Source organism: Neofelis nebulosa, chromosome 1, assembly GCF_028018385.1.
Source record: "Neofelis nebulosa isolate mNeoNeb1 chromosome 1, mNeoNeb1.pri, whole genome shotgun sequence".
In the NCBI taxonomy this organism is placed as follows: domain Eukaryota; kingdom Metazoa; phylum Chordata; class Mammalia; order Carnivora; family Felidae; genus Neofelis; species Neofelis nebulosa.
The window spans coordinates 146,486,549-146,506,966 of record NC_080782.1 but is presented as its reverse complement, the minus strand read 5'-3'; the positions used below and the strand labels follow the sequence as shown (position 1 = coordinate 146,506,966).

The 20,418-nt window shown below is 44.9% G+C and overlaps 1 pseudogene; it reads left to right on the top strand.

Annotated features, from left to right (window-relative positions):
- The first annotated feature begins 467 nt into the window (after positions 1-467).
- On the top strand, positions 468-1,369 carry LOC131486427 (GTP:AMP phosphotransferase AK3, mitochondrial-like; annotated as a pseudogene).
- Positions 1,370-20,418: the final 19,049 nt, after the last annotated feature.

The window sequence follows — 20,418 nt, the reverse complement described above, 5'->3', positions numbered from 1 at the left end:
CGAGGAGTGTGAGCTCTATTTACTCACACCTTTGCCAATATTTTCTTCTCGGTGTTCTGGAATGTCTATTCCTGCGACTCATACCATTCTTTAACTCTAGGAAATTCTTGTGTATTCTTTCTTGAATCATTTCTTTAAATACTGTATCCCTCCACCCTCTCCATTTTCTGCGTGTGAATGGTGGAACTTTGAATCTACACCTCATGTTCCCGGAGTTTCCTTTCCTACTTACCATCTTTTCTCCTGCATGGTGAAAAGGAGGATTTCTTGGCTCCATCTTCCAAGTTACGAACGTGCTCTTGGTTAGAGTGCAGTCCCCGCTTGCACTGCGGGGTTGCGTCCTTGCTGTACTGAGCTGCACCTGCCGCCCACGGCCCCGGAGCGCGTTGCCGGGCGCGCAACTTGCAGAGCTCACACGGCCTGAGTCCCGGGCCCAACCGTCTGTAGCCGGGTCTTGCCCAGCAGCCATGGGGGCGTCGGGGCGGCTCCTGCACACGGTGATCCCCGGCTCCCCGGGCTCCGGCAAGCACACCCTGGCTTTGCGCATCACCAAACACTTCCGGCTGAAAAAGTTCTCCAGCGGGGACCTGATCCGAGAAAACATGCTGAGGGACACAGAGATCGGTGTGCTCGCCAAAGTTTTCATGGACCAGGGGAAGCTCATCCCGGACGTCGTCATGACCCGGGTGACCCTTCACGAGCTGAAAAATTTCAGCCAGAAGAGCTGGCTGTTGTGTGGTTTCCCCAGAACACTACGACAAGCTGAGGCCCTGGATAGAGTTTATCAGATACACCTGGTGTTGAACCTGAACGTGCCCTCTGAGGTCATCCAGCAACGCCTCTCCGCTCGCTGGATTCATCCAGGCAGTGGGCGCGTCTACAACCTCGAATTCAAACCTCCCAACGTGGTTGGCGTGGACGATCTGACTGGCGAGCCTTTCGTTCAGCGTGAGGACGATAGACCAGAGACGCTCATCAAGAGGCTGAAGGTTTACGAAGACCAACCAAACCTGTCCTGGAATATTACCGGAAGAAGGGAGTGTTGGAAACTTTCTCCGGAACAGAGACCAACGAGATCTGGCCCTGTATGCATGCTTTCCTGCAAACAAAAGTTCCACAAATAGACCCAAAAGCATCGGTTATTCCATGAGGACACATGCTGGCTGGCAGTTAGCAAGATGAACAGAATCTCTTCTTCTTTTCGTTTACAAGTTCCTTGTTCTAAGTACTCCGCCATGGACGAATTCCTTGAAAGTTACATTAGTTGCATTTCTGTGGATGTTATTTTGTTATTTTCTAAGGATCGGCCAAATGAGTCTCATGCTGAAATTTGTCTTTGGAGACTTCCTGGTGTGTTTCATCCAGCTTTGGGGGCGCAATTCAAAATGTCCAAGCTTAAAAAATTCTCTTGGAGCAAGATTAAAAGAGCAATTGGTAGCAATAGGACTTTTGTTCAGGAGGAAAAAGTGATTGGTTTCCTATTTTTCTGGAAAAGTAAAAAAATTACATTATATGAATTTGGAGAAAGTGTCTAATTAATCAGAGGCTTTTGTATAGCCAGATGCAAAAAAAAAAAAAAAACCCAAAAAACAAACAACAACAACAACAACAAAACCAAAAAAAACCCACAACATTTCCAGCACATGGGGCATGGTTTTGTGAGATGCTGTATCTATAAAATTCTGTACGTATAAATTCAGATAAAAATAGCTGGATTTATAAATTCAGTACAGAATGCAAATTTACTGTTGCCTTATTTAAACTAAGAAACCTATAAGGTGGCTGTATAAGCTGCATTTATTTTGTTGTTAAACATACTTTCAGTTTACTCAGAATTTTCAAGTTGCTATAAAAATGTATCACATAACATTTAGGAAAATATTACTTTGATATGACTTGTTTTCTCTTGAAAATACATGAGCACTGAGGGATATAACTTATGTTAGAAATTGACATTATGATACAAGCTCTTGGATAAGTACCAGAGTTGAATGAATTTTCGTAAGTGAAAATGTAAATGACATGTTGCATTTTCAGAGGTTACTCCGGTTAAGAAATGTGTCTTTAGGATCTGCTTGCCAGTTCGCCTGATCATTCTGCCTTGAAGAGTAACAAAGTACTTAAAAATAAGAAGAAAAACTTATAACACGATGTAAAATACCATACTTTGTCCTCAGAAGATAGAAATAAATCAAGCATCCCTGGTGGGAAATTTCCTTGAGAATATAGCAGCCATAATTAGTAAGCAGGTGTAGCGATGAAAAAGTTTTATATGAGAGGGAAAAAGGACCAGGAAAAGTAATTCAGTTTGCTGAGGGTGGAGTTCTTTATTCCTGACCAAAGAAGTTGATACCTGGGAGCGTTCATGTACATCCTCTCTCAAGGGGAAAAAATCCTGCCAGTGTCTGCAATCTGACCAGCCATTAAAAAAATTTTTTTTAAATGTTTACTTATTTTTGAGTGTGTGTGTGTGTGTGTGTGTGTGTGTGTGTGTGAGCAAGGGGGAGGAGCAGATAGAGAGAGGGAGACACAGAATCCGAAGCAGGCTCCAGGTTCTGAGCTGTCATCAGGGAGCCCGACGTGAGGGTCAGGCCAGGGAACCAAGAGATCATGACCTGAGCTGAAGTCGGGGACTTAACTGACTGAGCCACTCAGGTGCCCCATGATGAGCCATTTTTAAATCATTATTCTAGATTCCTGCCTGGCATTGGGAAGACACATGCTTATGTAGTGTGGCCTGGTAGGAGTGGGCAGTAAGAGAGGTAGAGGAGAAACACAACTATATCTTCTTTACTGTTAATTTCAGTTGGTGCTAAATCAAATGAAACAAGTCCTTGCACCCGCTGTTACTAACAGCCTTTGAAAATGGGGCCTATTTTACTCCAAGCACTCAAAATACAAATACCAGAAAGTGTTCTATATCTAGGAGAAAAACTTCTCTTTCTGTTCGATGGATTTTTCTTTTTTTAGATATTTTTTCAAATGTTTGGGGCACCTGGGTGGCTCAGTCGGTTGAGTGTCCGACTTCGGCTCAGGTCATGATCTCACAGTCCGTGAGTTCGAGCCCCGCGTGGGGCTCTGTGCTGACAGCTCAGAGCCTGGAGCCTGTTTCAGATTCTGTGTCTCCCTCTCTCTCTGACCCTCCCCCGTTCATGCTCTGTCTCTCTCTGTCTCAAAAATAAATAAACGTTAAAAAAAAATTAAAAAAAAATAAATGTTTATTTTTGAGAGATAGAGTGAAAGCAGGGGAGGGGCAGAGAGAGAGAGAGAGAGAGAGAGAGAGAGAGGAAGACACAGAATCCGAAGCAGGTTCCAGGCTCTGAGCTCCAGGTTCAGCACAGAGCCCAACGTGGGGCTCAAACCCACAAACTGCAAGATCATGATCTGAGCTGAAGTTGGATGCTTAACCGACTTGAGCCACCTAGGCGCCCAATTGTATTTTTCATTTGTCAATTTTTCAAAAGGGACCAAGACTTTTGAAAAGGGTTAAGGAATACAGGGGCATCTAGGTGGCTCAGTCAGTTGAGCAACTGAGTCTTGATTTTAGCTCAGGTCATGATCCCAGGGTCATGGGATTGATCCCCATGTCAGGCTCCGCACTGAGCATGGAACCCGCTTAAGATTCTCTCTCTCTCTCTCTCTCTCTCTCTCTCTCTCTCAAATAATAATTTAGGGGCGTCTGGTACCCCAGTCTGTTAAGCGTCTGACTTTGGCTCAGGTCACGATCTTGTGGTCCCCTTGGGTTTGAGACCTGTGTTGGGCTCTGTGCTGACAGCTCAGAGCTGGAGCCTGCTTCGGATTCTGTGTCTCCCTCTCTCTCTGCCCCTCCCCCACTCACACTCTGTCTCTCTCTCTCAAAAATAAACATTAGGGGCACCTGGGTGGCTCAGTTGGTTAAGCGTCTGACTTTGGCTCAGGTCATGATCTCATGGTACATGAGTTCAAGCCCCGCATCAGGCTCTGTGCTGACAGCTCAGAGCCAGGAGCCTGCTTCGGATTCTGTGTCTCCCTCTCTCTCTGCCCCTCCCCCACTCACACTCTGTCTCTCTCTCTCAAAAATAAACATTTAAAATTTTTTTTTAATAATTTAAAAAATAAATAAAAGGGCTATGGAAAACATTTCATTCTTCTTAATACTTTCTGTAACGACTCACTCAGATACTATGGGCTTTCCAGAAAAGTGAACTACCAAAACTCTGAGCTATCACTAGTCACTAGGTTATAAAACACACATTCATCTTCGTTATACTAAAATTACATTTCAGAAAAAAAAGATGTGTCATCTGCTGGTCCAAGGATCAAATTTTAATCTCCCCGACTCTTCTAGTTGATTTATTTGTGACTGCTTTATCCTCACACGTCAGAGAAATTTGCTGATGCTTATTTATTTTTTTAATTGAAGCAGAGTTGTCATATAATATTAGTGTCAGGCATACAGCACAGCAGTTTGACAATTCTGTACATTCCGCAAACGCTCACCACAAAAAGCGTGGTCACCATACAATGTTATTGCAATATTATTGACTATATTCACTACGCCGTACTTTTCATCCACGTGACTTAATCTTACAGCTGGAAGTTTGTACGTTTTCATCCCCTCTGCCAATTTTGCCCATCCCCACATCCCCCTCCCCTCTGGCAATCACCAGTCTGTTGGATTTATGAGTCTGTTTCTGCTTTTTGTTTGTTCATTTGTTTTGTTTTTTATATTCCACATTTGAGTGAAATCATATAGGATTTGTCTTTGTGAAGTTGTAAGGTATTTGTCTCTGTCTGGCTTTTTCTTGATTCCTCTTTTGCTTGATCTATTCTTTATCTTGCCTGGGTGTTGTGTATTTTGTTGAGTTTGTTGTCTTTTGTAGTGTTGGTCTTTCTCCAATGTGTGGTGGTCTTGACTCTTTGATCTTCTATCTAGTTGAGATTCTCCATGAGTCTGTATTCTCTGTCAGTGGGCGTGATCTGCTTAGGGAGATTGCTGGTCTGAATTGGACTGCCCTCAGGGACAATGAAGGGTAAGCCACTGGGTGAGATTTCGCTGGGGTGTTCAGGTCTACCCTATTCCCCTGACAATGGTCAGCCCCAAGACAGATGGCCATGCCCATCTAATTTGGGCTCCCTGGCTATGACTCCTACAGGAAGGCTGACATTTTGTCACAGCTGTTGAAGTCAAGAGAAGACAGAAGGGCTTCAGTGGAGGATGAATCGTTGGCCCCACCTGCAGCAACAGCCCAAGGACCTCCATGTTGATTGTCTTTGATACCCTTCTGCTCCTGGTGTCTGCCACCTTTGAGGATGGAGCAGGCTTGATGTTCCCTGTACCTTTCCAACAATCATCTTCTGTGCGCATTTTAGATTGGGCTTTCTGTCTTTGCATCAATCCACTCTACATGCCATATTTCAGGATCTATCCTGGTTTCTGGTTCACTGAAAGTTTCACTTCTTACTAAGGATTATTAGTTAAGACTCTTGCTGCAGGAGGGAAGAAGTTGTAGGACTAAGTAGGATAGTTAGTCCACCATCCTGAAATGGAACCAGAATTCTTTGTCCATCCTCAAAATATATGAGTCACCAGAGTGGCAGCTTTTAACTCGGGCTGCACAGTAGAATCATCTGGGGAGCTTTAAGACAACATTGATACACCAGCCATTTGGATTGAATTATCAGGTGTGTGGGGAGGAGGAGCAGAATCATGGTCATTGCTATGTTTACTGTATTTTGAAAGATCCCTAGGGGCTTCTGGGTGGCTCGGTGGGTTAAGCGTCCAGCTCTTGGTTTCAGCTCAGGTCATGATCTTGCAGTTGGGGGGTGGAGCCCTGCGTCAGGCTCTGCACTGATAGCAAGAAGCCTGCTTGGGATTCTCTTTCTCTCCCTCTCTTTCTGCCCCTCCCCTGCTTATGCCCTCTCTCTCTCAAGAGAAATAAATCAACTTTAAAAAATTATTTAAAAAAATAAAATAATAAAAAAGCTCCCTAGCTTTTACAAGTCATATCCTAAAGTGCTGAGTGGATTAACTCTAAGAGCACCAGCCTCCAAATCGGTATCCAGAAGAGACTCGGAACCACCTGGCACTCTCACCACCTGGAACTTACATCATAAAAGGCTCTGTCCCCCTTGTCACTCCCCCCACCCCCCACAAATGAATATTTAAGCAATGGATATTTTTATCATTTTATCATCAATCATTACCATGGATGATAGGTTTCATTTCTCACTTTATCTGTGTTGCTGATCAAATGCCACATTAAATGTCACCCTCATTAACTGGGTTTTTGGAAGCCTGCTTAAATAAACACCTTTTCCTGTGTGGCTAGTTGGTCAAGTTCTCTGATGTCTCTACAGCATTTCAACTCAGCTAATGAGGTTCATTTTCCAGTGCACGGGTTGTGGAACCAACTGGCAATGAAATCATGATATATGGGTTTGATGTTGTCTAATCTTCAACTGTGTTTATTTGGTTCCAACTAAAAACCCGGGATGGGGGGGAAGTCAATTAAATAGACACTGAAGATGAAGGAGCCCAAAACACAATGTGTTTTTCTGAAAAACAGCTACATTTTATCTTAGGAAATGACATAAACTTAGGTACACTGAAATGGGAACATGTCTATGGGCAACTGTGGGATGTCCTTATTCTCTCCAATTAGGCCAATGATCGAGGTCTAGGTCCTTGGTCTTCTAAAAAAATTTTTAATGTTTTATTTTTGAGACAGACAGAGACAGAGACAGAGTACGAGTAGGGGAGGGGCAGAGAGAGAGGGAGACACAGAATCCGAAGCAGGCTCCAGGCTCTGAGCTGTCAGCACAGAGCCCGACGTGGGGCTTGAACTCGTGAACTGCGAGATCACGACCTAAGCCGAAGTTGGACACTCAACCCCTAGGGGTCTGGTCTTCTGAGGTCCTTGCACACTTTTGGTGGGGGACCATCTAGACAACCTTACAGTAGTGCCTTCTCCAGAAAGAGCAGGCAAACAGCAGGTATGCAGAATAAATAATGGGTCTGAACAGAGTGCAGCTGGGGAGTAAGTATGAGGAAGAAGGAAAGAACGCTGAAGACACGTGTAGGAAGACTTTGAATATGACACAGGGACACCACCCTCAGCAAGCTGAGAAAGTGTGCGTAATATCAAGAGACTGGAAAACATATTCAAAATTGGTGGTGGTAGTGGGAGTACTCAAAAAGACTGGGATTTTCTCTCTCTCTCTCTCTCACTCTCTCTCTTTCAATGTTTATTTGTTTTTGAGAGAGAGAAAGCACGCACAGGGGGAGGGCCAGAGAGAGAGGGAGATGGAGGATACCAAGCAGGCTCCATGCTGTCAGCACAGAGCCTGATGCAGGGCTCAGACTCCAAATGGTGAGATCATGACCTGAGCTGAAATCAAGAGTTGGACACTTAACAGACTGAGCCACCCAGGTGCCCCAAGGACTGGGATTTTCTATAGGTAATCAGCATGTGTGTTTAATGGAGCAGACATCAGGACACATGGATACCAAATTTGGCTATTGTCAAAGTGGAAGCCTTTGGGAATTGATCAGCTATCCCCCTGAGCCAGCATTTCCAAGATGGAAAACATGCACCCAGTCACGATTCTTTGGGTAAAGGAAGAAGCCACCAAGTAGAAAAAAGTAGGAGGAAATTAGGTTAGAGGCTGACTGGAAAGACTCAGAAGAGAATGGGCAATTGATTATTCAGTAGGACACGGGATTTGAGGGTGGATTGCATTAGAAGGAAATCTCTGGAACGAAGAAAGAAATCACAAAAATGTGGACAAGAGGATTGATGGAATTGTGGTAGGAGAAAAGGAACAGACCCGAGCCTAGTGGTAATGAGCTCTAGTTCTGTTTTCTCAATGTTTTTATTTCTCCTTATGAAAAATGAAAAATCAGTCCTACTATATCCCTTGAGCACTGGGACATTGGTAAGAACCATTAACCTGGGTAAGTAAAGAGGGCCCCGTAAATTACTTTGAAGCAAATGAAGTCTTACTGGGGTTTCCATCTAGCAAGAATAGGGTGTGCCTCCTGTTGTCATTACCATTTGGAATGGCCAGTTCACGAGGCTCTCAAAGGTGGGAACAGCCCATGCAATGTGTGATCGTTTCAGAAATCATTTGAGAACTCATGAAAATCTCTAGCAAGTTTAACAATCCTAGAATCTTCCTTTTCTTGATCTCACTAACAGCTCTCTCAGAAGTTAACTTATTTATTTATTTATTTATTTATTTACCTATCTATCTACCTTTGGGAGTGTTGTAAGCAAGGTAGGGGCAGAGAGAGGGGGAAAGAGGATTCAAAGCGGGTTCTGCACTGACAGCAGTGAGCCCAATGCGGGGCTTGAACCCACACACCGTGAGATCATGACCTGAGCTGAAGTCGGACGCTCAACCGATTGAGCCACCCAGGCGCCCCAAAAGTTAACAAATTTAAGCAGTGAGGCATCCAGATGACATTTCTGTAAGTATATGGAGCGTGGGCCCAGAGTTAGCCTTTCCAAGTGACAACAAGGCAAGATTCAGGCTATCGCAAAGACAGTCTCACAGCGCAGTTTTCAACTGAGGGGTTTGTTAGTAGCTCTCTTGTCACTTGAAACGCCCTTGCGAAATGCAGTAGCCAGGAACCTTCAGGAGATGAAATCTTACCAGGAAGTCGTAGGGACTGCTGAGTCCCAGAGAGGTACCACGTGCTGGCCAATGCTGCTTCTGCACTTGTGGTCCCAGGGGGAGGGAGATGTCAAGTTCTCAAAACCAAAACCAAACTCAAACTCAAACCAACAACTCTAACAAGAGCAGCAACGCATAAGAACAATTCACATCCCGTTTGTAAGAACAATTCAGATCCCTTTCGGGGACACTGTCCTTCTATTTGGATGGCTTTGTGCTCCCAGTTCCCTATTGGATATGCTGTTTGCTCTTTTCTTTCCCTTAAACCATGATTTGCTGTTTCAGGAAAATAAAAAAAGCCCTCCTATTGCCCACAGGTCCTTCCTCTTCGTCTAAGTCACCGTAAGGCTCAGAATCATCTCAGAAGACTTAACACAGTGACTGAGAACTCATTATAGGATAAAAATGAAGGATATAAGAGGGTGGAGGGAGTGATGCTGTCTATAGCATGGATGGGGGTGAGGTGGGATGTGGGAGAGCCAGGAGGGAGGTCAAGAAAATGGTCCAGAAAAGGAGGTGGATGGAGAAGCTTCTGCCGCCCATCCGCCTAGGGCAAGGCTGAGTGGTGATTTAGATATCTTTCTTGGTTCAGGAAAACCTTCCTCCTCACCCCCTACAGAGCAATTGCTAAAAGTTTTCTCTGATACAACAGGCACTTGCCATGCGTAATCCTTAGGGGTGACTAAGCTTTTGTTGCACTGGTATTTTGCAATACTTCTAAGCAACTGCTTCCTTCCTCCTTGTACTGAAGCATCTGCTCCCAGGAAAGAATGTCCATTCTGGGCTCTGATGCATTGCAGCCGAGGATTGCCTGGAGTGAGCTCATCACTGCCTCCGTGACGTCTCCCGTGCATTTGCAGACAGTCGCGTGACCACTCTTTCAGTGACCTAAAGCTGAACAGCCAGCTGAGCATTATGACACTGGTAGCTTTAGAACCTAGCTAGTGGTGTCACAATCAGCATGAGCTATCACGTAAACATTCATGGGAACGTCATGAGAACATGTTCACACAGCTGTGCGTGTGTGTGTGTGTCAGGGTGGGGGCGCAGGTACCTTATTTCCAAACTTACGTCTAAAAGTGAAAATCCCTGGAGTGCCTGGGTGGCTCCGTCGGTTAAGCCTCTGGCTCTTAGTCTCAGCTCAGGTCATAATCTCACAGTTCGTGAGTGTGAGCCCTGCATCTGTCAGTGTGTAGCCTGCTTGGGACTCTCTCTCTCTCTCTCTCTCTCTCTCTCTCTCTCTCTCAGAATAAATAAATAAAGCTGTAAAAAATTCTTAAAAAATAAATAAAAATGTAAAAATCCCTGGGGCACCTGGGTGTCAGTTGGTTAAGCGTCGGACTCCTGACTTTGGCTCAGGTAATAATCTCACGGTTTGTGAGTTCAAGCCCCTCACTGGACTCTACACTGACAGTGTGCATTCTCTCTCTCACTCTCTCTGCCCCTTCTCTACTTTGTCTCTCTTTCTCTCTCTCAAAATAAATAAAAACAAAAAAGGGTGGAGGAATCCCAAACATGCCTCAGTCTTGAGCTGCATTAACGAGTTCGTGCATTCTCACGAACCACACGCTCTGCACAGCCCCAAGTATGTACCTGCTTAGCATTCAGACATCTAGTAAAACCCACTTGTTCCCACCCCCCTAAAGATATAGTAGGAAGGTGCATGTGTGGATCACCAGGACAGAGCTGAACCAGTCAACTCAGTGGGTTTGCGTGCTCAATCTAATCCTTAGAGAAGTCGGGCTCTGCCTGAGGGGCCACACTCTCCCCGAGAATAGACTCCATGACTTCCTTACCCTGCCCACACTCTCCACCTATTTTAGATAGTACATGACTCTGACTCACAGAAAAGAGCAAAGAACTGCATGATGGTTTGAAAACATGCCTCACACCCACTCCCTTGGGCAAGAACCCAAAAGAACTCAGGCCTCTGGGAGCCAGTGTTGGGGACCATTTCTTCTTCCAGCATTTACAAACAGACCCAATGAGTGAGGTCACTGAAACTGAGCAAGAGACAAGCAAGCATTTGAAGATCTCTCCCAAACATACAAGTTGAGCACTTGAGCCAAAATGTGGGGGCCAAAAATAAATAAATAAATAAGTCGTTTCTAGCTTGATGTTTTCTATGATATAGTTAGCTGTGCCCAGATGCTGTGGGTGGAAAGGAGCCTAAAAGGGTCCATATCAACAGGGTCCTGAGGCCACCAAGAATGTGCAGTGCAGAACTTTTTTGAAGGGGCCAATGGCCTCAGGTGATGTCATGGAAATGAAGTGCCATACAGTCAAGTGGCCTTCCCTGTAGCATCTTGCCTTTGCTAGGTTAATCCTCAGCTGTGGTCTTAGCGAGAGCTCTTTTGGCAGCCAGATCTGAAACCCGCTCAAATTTGCTCAGATAAATTTTGTGTTGTGCAGGGGAGCAGGGAGAAGGGAGGACGCTCACTCTCTGTAGGAAAGTATTAGGGATTCAGGAACTGCTCATGAACCGGACCTCCTAGGGACAGGAACCAGGGTTCATCAGAAGCCTCCACAGCCAGAACCAGGCTCCTTCTCTTAGTACAGGCTCACTGGCTCCCCTCCTGCACCACACCTGTAACAGTGGGTCTAAAACAAAAAAATCACTTGAGTCACTCAGACTCGGCACCTGATGAGCAAAGGGAGTGGTAGGGACCCTGAGCCACGCATATAAAATTCTCCATTTGTCCTGTCCCCTGTAAGTTTGCTACAGGTTCATTTACTCTAAGCAGAACCCCCATGGACAGCTCCAGAATCTGGAGAGTGACTGGAGGTGCTCCTGGATGGACATTCGTGGGAACATGTGTGATCTTTGGATGCATGTCCTAAAAAGTCTGCAAAGTCCCAAATGCACCTCAAGTCTGGCCTCTGTGCCATCAGCACGCTTAATCTTAGATTGTCACAATTTCCACACAGTTTGCTCTGGAAGCCCACCCATCTTACAATGTGCAAGAGTCTAGTTTTTAAACGTTGGCAATCATTTTGAATTGCAAACCCTGCGGGCCAAGCAAAACATGTTGTGCTTCATATGTGTCCCGTGGGCGGCTGTTTTGTGGCAACTGGTGCCCTGGTGCCTTAGCTTCCGTTCCACGTATCTGTTTCCTTATGTTCCTCAACCATATCGGCAAATTCTATCTACGTCTCTGAGTTCAGAATCCCTCAAGAGTAATTTCTCTGGTTTCTGGCTGGGTTGGGGGCCATTCCTGGTCCAATCACATGGGGGGGTACGATGGTCCTTTCTAGAAGGCAGAGGTGAGTGGAGTTGTAGGTGACCATTGTTGACATTGCCAGAATTGGTTTCCTCTTTGGATCACGATCTTGAACTGAGAAAGTTCTTATGTGAACTTTCTAATCCTTCCTATAAGTAAAAGGGATCGGGAATGATCAGGTGCCCGGTGTAAATTTCCCAGCATGCTTTGAGGTGGTGATCTGCCCCTGACAGGGACTGTGACTGGCATCTCCACCAATTATTTTCTGGTCAGTTGTTGAGAACTGAGGTGAATATGGGCCATCATCCAAGCTTTTTGTGGGGTCAAGATGGACTCTTCTCTGTTTTTCTTCCTCACATTTACAAATGATACCCCTCCTCCTTTACAACTCTTGCTTGGAAATGGTCTATGCCTGATGGTTCCTCCTGTAGGAAGAGTTCCAGAATATTCTCTTGCCAGTAAGAAAAAGAATTGACAGTCGTCAGTTTCTAAGGAGAGCTAATTGTCTCCACACAGTTCTTACTTTCAGAAATGGTGCAAAGGGCTGGTGATGGTACATTTCTTTCTGCTTGCTTGGTCTGATCACATAATTTGCGTTCAGATCCAGCTTTTTCCAAGTCTCTGTGACTCCACTCTGTTTGTTGCAAAAGACAGCATTGCTCAGTCTTACAAAGATTTCTTTTCAAACATCCCATTTCTGGAAGGCAGCACGAATGTCCATCACTGTTCTTCCTACCTACTCAAGGCAGAGAGTAGAAGAGCCTGCTTGATTTGGGGCTGGAACGTCTGAGTTGTGAATCCAGCTCAGTATTTATTGGCTGCTCTGAAAGTCTATAAAAACAGAGGCAGAGGCCCCTGGGTGGCTCAGTTGGTTCAACGTCTGACTCTTGGCTTCGACTCAGGTCACGATCCCACGGTTCATGGGCTCAAGCCCCATATCGGACTCTGCACTGACAGTGAGGGGTCTGCTTGGGATTCTCTCTCTCCCTCCCTCCCTCCTTCTCTCTCTGCCCCTCCCTCCCTCTCTCTCTCTTTCTCTAAAAATAAATAAATAAACTTAAAAAAAAAACAGAGGCAAAAAAGTGGAACGAAAAAGAAACTAGGATGGCTCCTTTAGGTTTGGAAGAGAAAAAGCTTAGGGAGGCCCTAGGAAAACTTTGGAATTACTTTACCTTTCTGCAGGGAATCCTAGACCAGGAAATCCATCCATGCCTGGAGAATACCCCTAAAAGCATGTATACATTTTCTAGTCCCAATTTATTTTCAACCCCAAATTCAGGATAACAAAAAGCCCAAAGACTTTTTGTCCCAAATCCTTTTTTAAGTCTCAAATCTTTGGTGTGGTCTGGGAGCTTCTAATCTCTAACATATCAAAGGAGAATTATATATTGGGGCTGTAAGGGGAGTCCCCCTTTCCCCTCTCATTTAACACTGGAAAAAATCATGAAGCACAGAAGTCTACACTGGTGTAGTGGACACTTAATTGTCTGTTGACTCCTTCTCCTGCCCCTGATAACAATATATTGATGTTTCTTTGAACTTGCACCAGCACCATTCGCCCCCAGCTTATGCCTCTGGCTATAGGCTCAGACACCAGGTCTGGGCCTACAAAATTGCAGGGACAGTGATGGGTACAGAAATGGTTATGTGTTGGGGTGTCTGGGTAGCTCAGTTGGTTAAGCATCCGACTTTGGCTCAGGTCATGATCTTGGGGTTTGTGAGTTAGAGTCCCACATCAGGCTCTGCTGACAGCTTAGAGCCTGGAGCCCGCTTTGGATTCTGTGTCTCCCTCTCTCTCTCTGCCCCTCCCCCATTCATGCTCTGTCTCTCTCTCTCTCAAACATAAATAAAACATTAAAAAAAAGAAAGAAATGGGCATATGTGTCCCAAACTAAGCATAAAATCAGCCCTGACATTGTTGGAACTATACACAAAGAGGTATCTGACACTGGGACTGCTAAACTGGTAGATGGAGCCCTTAGGGTCGATATTTAGCCCCTTGTAGGGAATGCCAGCCTGTGAATGAAACTAACACAGAGGAAAGGGAGGGAAGCAGTGACAGTGTCCTTCACCCACTGTTTAAAGCCTTGGATCTAAACAGGCTTGAAATCACCTACCAGCTTTCCAGTTATACGGATCAATAAATCCCTATTTTTCTTTAAGCCACTTCATGTTGGGCATGCATTTCTGTTTCCTTTTTGATATTTCTTTCTTTATTTATGTATTTATGTATTTATTTTGAGAGAGAGAGAGCGAGAGCAGGGGAGGGGCAGAGAGAGAGAGAGGGAGAGAGAGAGAGAATCCCAAGGAGGCTCTGCACTGCCAGTGCAGAGCTGGATGCTGGGCTCGAACCCACAAACTGTGACATCATGATCTGAACCAAAATCAAGAGTCAGACACTCAACCGACTGAGTTACCCAGGTGCCCCTGGGCATGCATTTCTGACCCCGATTGGCTGGGACTAATATACCTGGTCTAGTGACAAATTCCTAGATCTCATGATTCCTACATACTCCTCCCTCTCTCTTCACTGCTGTGAGACTTCATCACCTCGTGTTACTCTATGTGAGAATCCATCCCTGGAAGGCACCACTCCTTAGACATGAGTTTTCCTGATCATCCCCCAGTAATCCTTTCTGGACCGCGGGGTTGCCAAGGTTCAGATTTTCTCATGAAAGTATGCCGTCCCCTAGAAATAACTGTCCTAAAACGGAAGCACCAGCTGAGCTGTTCTTGTGAGCTCCCCAGGGCCATGAGCTCCTTTGGAAACAAATGTCACCTCTCCTGCCATCTGTCTCATGGCGCATGGCTCTCTTCCTGCAGTCTTCCCGCTGCGTTTCCATCCTGTTCTCTTAAGCAGAGCTCACTTGCTATAAGACAGAGTCAGGTACAGCTGGCCTTCATTTGAAGCCTGAGTAAATAAGCTCCAGGACATATGCCAGCTCCCGTCAGAGCCCGCGTGTCCTCGTTCACCGGCAAGAAACAAACAAAACAACTCCTGGTGAAAACTACCTGGAGGCCACTGAGTGTGACCCGGACCCTGTGTTCAGGCAGAATATCACCATCTGCCCCAGCGCAGGTGGACAGAAGCCCTAGCTGGTTCAGCATTCCTTCGAGAGCTTCTTTCCTCCGCTCTGGGCTCCCCCATCCTCCCTGTGGATGCTGGGAAGGTGAGGTCCTTGGAGAGTCGAGTCCGTAATATCAGACATTCAAGGAGAGGGGACAGGAGGAAGGGGAGGGAGAGAAGAATGGGCCACGGAGATGGGAGGCAGACGACAATACCTTCGTTGTAACCATTCAAATTCGTTCAGACGGGAAATCAGACTGTGCCTTAGATATTATGACAATGACGTTGGAGGAGATCTAATGACTACAAACTCTTTGTGCTGTTAATTTAGGAACTTAGGCTTTGAGCAAATCTATGCTACTAGTAATTTTTTTCTTAATGGAGAGGAAGACAGTGGAGAGCAAACTCAATCCATACAAAAACACATTCGGTGACGAGTAAAAGCCTCTTTCCCTTCAGTTAGCAGGTTTTTATTTCCTCCTAGGAAATATGTATCCATATTTTTATAGTTATTTACACAAAGGAGATCAAAGTACACATGATTTTTTATAACTTCCTTGTTTTCAATTAATAATAAGACCCAATGGGGCACCTGAGTAGCTCAGTCAGGTGGGCATCCAACTCTTGATTTCGGCTCAGGTCATGGTCGCACAGTTCGTGAGTTCAAGCCCCACATAGGGCTCTTCACTACAGTGCAGAGCCTGTTGGGATTCTCTCTCTCCTTCTCTCTCTGCCCCTACTCTGCTTGCTCTCTCTCTCAAAATAAATAAATACACTTAAAAAAATTTTTTTAATTAATAAGACCCAAGGCTCTTTCCTAGAAACACAAACAGGCCTAACTTATTCATTGAATGGCTGCCTGCTATCCCACTGAAGGTTCATTCCTGTAACCAGTCCCCATGGGGGCTGTTTGTTTGTTTTGGGTTTTTTTACAGTGTTTGTTCTTGCAAATGATATTATTTCTTTTTTTTTAAAAGGATATATTTTTTATTTTTATTTTTTTTATTATGAAATTTATTGTCAAATTGGTTTCCATACAACACCCAGTGCTCACCCCAACAGGTGCCCTCCTCAATGCCCATCACCCACTTTCCCCTCTCCCCCAAGCCCCCATCCACCCTCAGTTTGTTCTCTGTATTTAAGAGTCTCTTAGGGTTTGCCTCCCTCCCTCTCTGTTTGTAACTATTTTTTTCCCCTTCGTTTCCCCCACGGTCTTCTGTTAAGTTTCTCAAGATCCACATATGAGTGAAAATATATGATATCTGTCCTTCTCTGCCTGACTTATTTCACTCAGCATAATACCTTCCAGGTCCATCCACGTGGCTGCAAATGGCCAGATTTCATTCTTTCTCATTGCCAAGTAGTATTCCATTGTGTATATAAACCACATCTTCTTTATCCATTCGTCAGTTGATGGACATTTAGGCTCTTTCCATAATTTGGCTATTGTTGAAAGCCTGCTATAAACATTGGGGTACAAGTGCCCCTATGCATCAGCACTCCTATATCCCTTGGGTAAATTCCTAGCAGTGCTATTGCTGGGTCCTAGGGTAGTTCTATTTTTAATTTTTTCAGGAACCTCCACACTGTTTTCTGGAGAGGCTGCACTGATACTGATACTATTTCTTTTCTTTTCTTTTCTTTTCTTTTCTTTTTTTTCTTTTCTCTTAAGTTTATTTATTTATTTGGGGGGAGAGAGAGAGAGAGAGAGAGCACGAGTGGGGGAAGGGCAGAGAGATGGAGACAGAATTTCAAGCAGGCTCCACCCTGTCAGTGCAGAGCTTGACGCAGGAACTCGAACTCATGAACCGTGAGCTCATGACCTGAGCCGAGAACAAGAGTCAACCCAACTGAGCCACCCGGGTGCCCCAATGATACTATATCCACAGTTTGAAGTCCTGACTGAAAATGCTCAGTCAATGACTCTATACACTTTACTTTTTGAGAGATGATAGCGAATAGTGCCTTGTTTATGAACAATAAACAGTCACCTATATCGGTCAGCAGTAAGACTCTGCATGTAACTAAAAACCTAAGGTAACTTTGGCTTAACCATATGAAAGTTCACTCTCACTTTGTTAAACCAGTTCAAAGAGTAATCAGCGACCTAAGCTCCTCCTTGACTCTGCTCTGCCACGTAAGGTGTGTGGTTTCCATCCTCAAACCAACTAAACGGTCCAGCCCGGGTCCTGGGGCTCTGCATTCCAGGCAGCAGGAAAGAGACGGGGAAGAAGAGAGGAGACACCCCTCTTAGAGGAGTCATCCCCCCTTATTGTGCCTTCCGGAAAGGCCCCTGTCACATTTCTGCTACATTTCATTGGCCAGAACTAAATCACGTGGCCACACCATGTGTTAAGGAGGCTGGGAAATGTTTGGGCGGCAGGGAAGCCTGACAAACACTTAAGGTTTAGCTTCTAGGAAGGAAAACAGAAGAGGGGGGCAACTAGCCTCTCCCACGCATCATCACAGGCAGACCTCAGAGATATGACAGGTTCAATTCCAGACCAACAGAATCCAGTGAGAATCGTGATAAAGCAAGTCAAATGAATTTTTTGGTTTCCCAGTGCCTATAAGTGATGTTTACGCTATACTGTAATTTATTAACTGTGTGATAGCATTGTCTAAAAACAAAAAAAAAAACAAAGTACAGGGGCACCTAGATGGCTCAGTTGGTTAAGCTTCTGACTTCAGCCCAGGTCATGACCTCACAGTTCATGAGTTTGAGCCCCACATCGGGCTCTGAGCTGACAGCAGAGAGCCTGCTTGGGATTCTCTGTCTCCCTCTCTCTCTGCCCCTCTCCAGTTTGTACGATCTCTCTCTCTCTCTCTCTCTCTCCCAGAAATGAACATTAAAAAAAAAAAAGTACATACCTTAATTAAGTGTACGTACTTTCTTGCTAAAAATGCCAACTACCATCTGAGCTTTCAGCAAGCTGTAAATCACTGATCACTGATCACCATAACAAATGTAATTGACAATGAAAAAGCTTGAAATATTGCAAATTACCAAAATATGACACAAAGACATGAAGGGAGAAAATGCTGTTGGAAAAACAGGGCCAACAGTCTTGCTCAACGCGGGTGGACACAAACGTTCAACTTGTAAAACAAAAACAAAAACAAAAACAAAAACAAACTGGTGTCTATGAAACGCGATAAGGTGATGCCTGTACTCATCTTGAATAATTCCTAAATGCTGCTTCATTTCCATTTTTAGCAGAAAGAGCTGTCTATGTACATCTAAAGCGAACAGTAAAGCTCCTCTACAACCCCCACCCTCTTGCGGCTGTTTTATGTCCCTATTAATGTGAGCATTTGGATGTCTTCATCCCAGAGTGATAGGAGCCTTCATCCGCATGAGCGGAGCCTACGCGTAGCTCTGAAAAGTTTCTCGTACGTGGTGCCAGCAGCTGTCATCACAAGGAAAGCCTCGGCTCCGTTCACAATGAACCCCCATGAGACCATCATTCAGCGTTGACAAATTTCAACCCAGAGCCCATCCAGTTTCAGTGAACCCCTTCCCTCTCCCCCATATTTTTTGGAGAAAATGCCAATCATATGATTTCATCTGTAAACGTCTCAGCATAAATCTCAAAACGATAAGAACGCTAAAGAGAAAACAAAAACACGCCACAATGCGATTATCGCATGGAAAAATAACAATTCCTTCATACAAAAAAGTCGATGTTCAACTTCCCACATCTCGTAACTTTTTAACAGTTTGCTTGAATAAAGAATCAAAATAAGATCCCTGCATTCAACTGGCAGATAGGTTTAAGTCTTTTTAAATGTTTACTTACTTATTTTGAGAGATAGAGCATGAGCTGGGGAAGGACAGAGAGAGAGAGAGAGAGAGAGAGAGAGAGAGTATCTTAAGCAGCCTCCACACTCAGCATGGAGCCCAACACAGGGCTGGATCCCATGACCCGTGAGATCATGACCAGAGCCAAAATCAAGAGTCAGACACTCAATTGACTGAGACACCCAGGTGCCCCAGGTTTTAAGTCTCTTTTAACTTGTACATTTCCAGCAGAGCTGCTGGGGTTTTCGATCTCTTATTTTCTTACAATCAACAGAAATTTATTATGGAACATTTAAAACACCTATAAGAACCTGCAGGCATTTTGATTTGCAACCAACATTCTGACTAACACTCGAATCAGCCCCCTTGTCTGCATCTCCAGCCCCATCTTACCCCAGCTGGCCCAGCCACCCATCCTGGTCTGGGCCACCATCATCTCTTCCTGGACACAGCAATGGTTTCCCAGGCACCCATCCATCCTCCAACTGCCACAAAGTGGATCTTGCACCTCTAGGCTTAAATAGAAAGGGTAAGATAAGAAAACCATTGATGAAGAACTCATGATATTTGTTTTCCTGTGTTGCTCAAAAACTTGTCTCTGGAAGCAGTTTCCAAATGTGTCTTCCCAAAATATTGAGTGTTCATTTGAGTATATAATAGCAGATAATCATGTAGGGCAGTGAAGTATTCGGGTGACAGAATCCATTGCCTGTGGTACAGATAGGATCCCTCTGAGCCTTGGTGCAGACACTCCTTTTGCTAACCTTGGGGTTTCAGGAATGTCCTGGGTCCTGCCAAAGCCCAGTTTCCTGGTTACCATTCTATACCCCTTCCTGTCATAGGATAGCCCTTTCCTGGTTTGGTTCCTGCCTTCCGGATTTGTCCCTGCTCACATGCTTCAATGTCCCTGCTTTCAACCAGCCTTGGGTGCTAGATTTCACCTCCAGTTCCTAGATGCCAGCTGGACCTACCCCCAATGAAAACTGTCATTTCCAGTCGACTCCACACACCCATCACACGCACACGCACACACACACACACACACACACACACACATCACCACCACCACTAAAAACAATAGTTCAGAGGGGTGCCTGGGTGGCTCAGTTGGTTAAGTGTCCCACTCTTGGTTTTGGCTTAGGCCACGATCTCACAGTTTGTGGGTTCGAGCCCCGTGTTGGTCTTTGCACTGACAATGTGGAGACTGTTTGGGATTCTCTCTCACCCTCTTCTCTGCCCCTCCCCTGCTCTCTCTCTTTTTCTCTCTCTCAAAATAAACAATAAGTTAGTTAATTTACAAAAAAAACCAAAAAAAAAAAAAAAACACAAGAGTCAAGAGCACCTGGGTGGTTCGGTCAGTTGAATGTCTGCCTTTGGCTCAGATCATGATCTCATGGTCGGTGAGTTCGAGTCCCGCATAGGACTCTATGCTCACAGCTTGAAGCCTGGAGCCTGCTTCAGATTCTGTGTCTCCCTCTCTCTCTCCCCTCCCCTATTCATGCTCTGTCTCTCTCTCTCTCTCTCTCTCTCTCTCTCTTTTTCTCTTTCTCTTTCTCTCTCTCTCAAAAATGAATAAACACTAAAAAAAGTTTTTTGAAAATCAAGAGTTCAGATAATTTTTCTGTAATTAGCCACAGGAAATTATCACTTTGATCTGTCCTTAAGGAATT